Consider the following 6,000-nt stretch of genomic DNA (forward strand, 5'->3'; position numbering starts at 1 on the left):
GTTCGTTAATGTCGTTCGGTTTTTTTTGCTTTTTGTTTCAAAATTTTCATGAAAATACTTATTGTAAATTGCAAACACACCTTTTGAAAGTTTTTGATGACTTTGCGTACATAAGCAGCACCAGCATCCAAGTCCATAAGCATTCACAAAGTTAATCATTATTTTATGAAGATAATTTTTGTTGTTGTTGTTTGCCGTTGAGCACCTGTGCCCAAACCAAAAAAGCAAAAATTATTTCCGAAAATATACACAATCACCATTTTATGGCCTCAAAATCGAGCATGAGTCAGATAGGAGCAAATGAAGAAAAATGAGCAATATCGTGATTCTTGTGCTGCTTACGCATGTTTACGATCAAACAACCGAACGTGAACGACACACATTTTTGCCAGAACAAGAGCCACAGTTCTTTTGATTTTGGTTGCCTTTGGGCAATAAAAGTTAATCTTATATAAATTCTTTTTAATTGCCGACATACAATACAGATAATAAATTACAATAGGATAATTTATGGTTTTTTTTTCTCGTTTGTTCGTTTGTTTCTCGTAACTTTGTTTCCAAAACTAAACTATATACATTAAAAAAAAGGCACAACGAAAATTGTTCGGTGCCTGAAAACTGGCTGGCATAAATATGTGACGCAGTGTGTGTAGTGAAAGAATTTCGTTTTTTGTTGTTGTTGTTATTTTGTTGTTAGAATCTCTGTTCTTCGTCTTTCAAATTTGTTGGTCGTCCTTGTTCTTCATAGTTTTCTTCTTTTTTTCCTTGTTTTAAGACAAAAACCATGTTCACAATCACCAAATTCAAACTGCTTTATGAACATGAAGAATGAATGCTTTTATATTTAACGGAAATCGAGTCTTCGAAACATCCTGAAAATTCAATTTAATTTCATCCGAAAGTTCTCCGTAAAATTCTCTACGCTATTGGGCAAATAGATGGAGAAATGATTCTAATTGATTTAATTTATTTCAACCCTGTGTTTGGTGTGGTTGGTCGGTTATTGCAATCTAACCGAAAATAGCAACAACAACAGGATGTGCATTTGTAAATGAGCTCGATGGCTGCATTTATCAAAATAAAGTTATGCATAACCAAAAATATTTCTCTTCCTTGCGACACAAAATGTTGCCATTATCGCTGTAACTGCAGCATTACCCAAATAGTGTATCTATTTGTTGGGAAATATTGGTATATATGTATATTTATAAAGCGGCATATCGAATCGGTGACTGTTCGGCCGTTCAACGCATTCTATTGTCCTGAATTATATAATGTAGAGGCAACCAAATAGAAATATGGTATCTGTGTATGAGTGTGCATAGGCGGTAAATGGTCTGACATTTTTGGTAACAAATTTTCCTTTTTTTTTGAATTGTGTGGTGTTTTTTATTTTCTATCTAAAAAATACATTGAACAAGAACCATTTAAACTGTTTTAAAGAACATGCTTTAAAAAGAGAAAAAGGTGTATGTAGGTAATCGAATAAAAAAAAAACTAGTGGCAAAGAGATAGAAAAAAGGCATGTGATGAAGGTAGAGCGTAGAACAACATCCACCTATACTGTACATGTAGAAGCTGAAATGCGAGCTCTTATGTATTGACACACAAATGTACACACTCACTTTGTCTCTCACTCACTCACTCGTTCGCTCGCTCTAGCTATATCGAGTGTGTGCTTGAATATACGCATACAGAACCAAAATGGCAGGGATAAGTACGCATACACGCGCATCAAATAGGATACTACTCTACATGTTTATAGAGCGCGCTCCTCGTACATTTGCCGAAAGGTACTACTATATATATAGACTATAGAGCATACATATACTTTTTCCCATCATTGTTGTTCTGCTTCTTCTTCTCTCCCTCTCTCTCTCTCAACCATTGTATTCGACTGTGCAGCACAGCAAGGGGACGTTTCATATGCAATAAAATATTTTATGTGACGTCACAAACCGTACTTTGATACCAGCAATTTTGAGTCAGTTGTTAAAGCAATATTCTCGCTTTTTTATCGTTTTTCTTTATTTCATTCGTTTTGTTCGTCGTTTTTATCGACATTCGAAATTGGATGAATGAAAAATTGAAGAAAAAAAATTAAGCCATTTCCATGCAACTTACTAATGGCCCCGTCAAATGTTGAATGAAATTGAAGGAAATTATAAAATCAAATAAATTAGATTGAAAATTGGCCGATTTCAATTTTGCTGACACCATCGAAATTGAAATAGTAGAAAACCCCTTGGTGGCAACATTAACAACGGCTGCAGAGTCCTCAGCAGTGCGTTTGGTTACTCGTTTTGTTACCGCTTCGTATTTGTTGTTTGATGCTCTTTTTTGCTCGCATTTTATTTCACATTATGTGTTTTTTTTGCTGTGCATTTATTCGTTATCACCATCTCGTTCATCATTTGGCTGATGCAGCCACTGCTGCTGTTGCCCTTGTTGTTGTTGTTGTTGATTTTGATTATTTGTGCTCGACTTGCCAATATATTGCGCATGTCATCAAAAATATTATTTCATCCATTTTGATCTGTGCTCTTTTTGAAGCGTGATTTTTCGAAAGCACAAATACACATAGAGCGAAACCCGCACAGAGCCACACCAACAATGTTATATGTGCATGGGATGCGGACAAGCCAAATGTACGAGGGAGCATAAAGCAAGAACACAGGGAATATAGCAAACTGAAAGAAAGAACGAAAAAAAATATGAAACGATTTTCATATATATATATGTATATTTAGTATTCAGAATATTATGTATATTTTCTTCATATAATATGTATTACCAACGAAACGGTTGTTTCACCGCATACACAATCGCAAAATTTAAAATGTTTATAATATTATATAGCATTTTTTTTCGTGTATTTCTCTCTCTTTTTTCCCCCATTCATTCGCTCTATATCTCTTTTCCTTCCTCTGACTCTCTCGTTTCGTTTCGTTTATTTGACATGCAGAACATGAAGTGTATTCTGAATACACGCATATAATAAATCACACACATATACATTATTATTCCGAAAGAAACGGCTCTGATCGTACTGTATAATTTGTAACATTTTTGTAAGAAAACCACGAAAAAATATAAACGTACGTGTGTTGCCTGGTGCCGTCGTCGCATTTTGGATATTGATATTGTTGCTTTTGTTTTATGATTTTTTTTTTCGTTTTTCGTTAAGCATTTGTAATTTCGGCGAGAGAGTGAAAAAGAGCGAGTACAATATGAAATAAGTCCCAAAAGTAATTCTTATATGGAAATGAATTCGTGTAAATTTATTGAAAATTGAGACGTTTAAGAGATGTTTTTTTGTATTTCATTGCTTTTATCGAACATTCAAAAAGCGCATCTCGAACAACCGCGCCCATCAAACCGATGAATGCTTTCCCTTTTTTGAAATTATACTTAAAACACCTAACACAAAAAAAGTCGAACTGAAAAATTGTAAGAAAAAACAGAGAAATAACACAACTCATACTCACGATGTTCTTGTGATGGTTCAAAGATTTCTTCCAGAAACGGAGAAACAAACAAATTGCAATGCTTACCTAAAGAAGAAAAATAACACGATTGCATCTCCCCTCGTGCTACTCATTTTCTTCTCATTAAATTGATACGCATAATACGTGCTCGTATTTCGTTTACTATTTGATTTTCTGATATGATTGCGCGATTTTTGCTTGAATTGCGGCCGACCAAATAGCCAAAGTAAGATTCTTCTTCTTCTTTTTTTTACCGTTTTGCGTACACGGTATGCAAACATTTCCCATCGCGCACACAAAGAAAACAAACACATACCATCACCGATTTATTTCGTTTGATGATCAGAGCAAAAATTCAATATGAAAATGGCAATTTGCCTTAATAATAATTAAAATCATCAATTTATCGAGCGTGAAATATATTAATAAATTCTTTGTAATTTCGAACTGTAAAAATTGATGAGCATTCTCGTCATAAGCATTTTTCCCGCTTTACATAACGCAATTAGTCGATGACTCGTTGAGGTTTGTTTTTTTTTTTAAATATTGTTGTTGGCGTTGCCACTTTTTTTAGTGTGTACTTTACGCTTCGGTTTCATTACAATTGTGCGCATTTCACTCACGTGTGTGCATTTCCACATTTGAAACCAGCACTGAAGTTCCGATACAATGCCGAGCACAAGTCACGTTTAAACTTGTTTTTTTCCTGTTAATTCTTCGACAAAAGAAAAAGCAGTAAAAAAAACAAAATCCGCGTGGTTTTTCCTCTCTTTCGTCGGCGGCATGTTAATGCGAGGAAATTAACTTTAAATAGGAAATTTTATGGATAATAAATATTTGAACATTGAAATTACGAAAAAAAAACCGAAAAACAGTCTCGAATTCATCATTTTTAAACAGAAAACATTTTACCGGGTAAGATTGTTCAATTATCAGCTTCTTTCCGTTGCGCGCCAACGACACACAATTCTTAAGAAAAGTGACAATTTCAACGGAGGAGCAAGAGTGTAATAGGACGTAATAAAGAATAATTAAAAATTGTCTCGTCTTTCTTTCGAATTTCATTCAAATGTTTTGGGCTTATTGTTCTGTATTCGTATGAACTGAGAAAGAATGAGAGATGAAAGAGAGGGATCTGTGGTTCTTTTTAACACAAGTATCTTGTTTAATCTAAAACATTCGACGGAATGCCAGCACGACAAATGCACAACTGAATACAGAAGAAGAGCATTCTTCCCGATGACAGCTGATGTTTATTTTTATTTTCATTTGGAAATATTTAATTACCAGTTAATTATAATTGCGTTGACAACATTTTTTTTCGCTTCACTTCTGGATTCTTTGAACGATTTGACTTGTTCAGTCGCTCCTATCGTTTTATTCATGTTGCTATCGTGTGACGTTTCACATGAAATTCAACCACCTTATCGAAACTATTTACATTATTTACAATGTCAATTAACTCATGATATATTTAAGAGAGTTGACTATAATGATGCCGGTAGCTTCGGCCGAGTGTCCATATTAAAGCAATTTTAACAACGATGACCATTTCCACTCACTCATTCGCTCTGTAGATTGAACAAATAAATGACAGCAACATTTGTAGAAAACGGACATGAGAGAGAGAAAACATTGAATAAACATTTACCACATCGCACTTGTGGCCATGATACGCTTGTTTAGCTATTAACACTGGGCGCCTTGAACAAATATTTTCGTATGTAATTCTCGCTTGTCATCACTTGATCAAATACAAACATAACTGTTCCAATCAAATAGTTTCGACTTACTTATTTGTGTATTTTACGCGATTAATATTTTCGTATGACCTTTTCGAAGTCGAAGTCAAAAATAAAATTAAAATGCAATTTTCGCTGAATATCAAACGAATCAAAGTTTTATTATGTTACAGAAGGAAGACGATTAAATGCATCGCATCAGCATAAAAAGTGTTGCATGAAGTTTTCAATAGAAGATTCTGATCAAGTGCACTTTTTGAAACAACTTAAACTACCATTTTTTTATGTCCAATTCCATCGATACGATCCGAGAGCGAGAGCGATGAACACATACAGTTAGTTTATTCTTATTTTTTTTTGGAATATTTCGGTTGATGCGCAACACGAAATTCTCGAAACATAAAGAAAAACATAACAGCAGACAGTGTAGATGGGCAGCTTGATACATAAGTTTTAAATCATCGAAGTTGATTCAATTCTTCTTGTATTTTTTGTTGCTTTCTTACCAGGGGAACCACAAATACTTTCTACGAAAATGTTTGTTAAAAGATATACCCAATGCGCACAAACGATACGAATGTTTCTTCGTTTGCTGTTATTGTCATTTTTTTGCTTCTTTTTCGTCGTTTGGCCGTGTTCATTTTTTTTTCTTTCGGTTTTTATCTGCGATGTATGTTCGTTCGCCACCAAGCTTACCTGACGAATTTAGCATCGCTATTTGCGTCTCGTCATCATTTGTTCATTCCACCGTCTTTTTTTTTCGCTTTCCT

This window comes from Contarinia nasturtii, unplaced genomic scaffold, assembly GCF_009176525.2.
Source record: "Contarinia nasturtii isolate CC-2019 unplaced genomic scaffold, AAFC_CNas_1.1 Cnas_scaffold_350, whole genome shotgun sequence".
In the NCBI taxonomy this organism is placed as follows: domain Eukaryota; kingdom Metazoa; phylum Arthropoda; class Insecta; order Diptera; family Cecidomyiidae; genus Contarinia; species Contarinia nasturtii.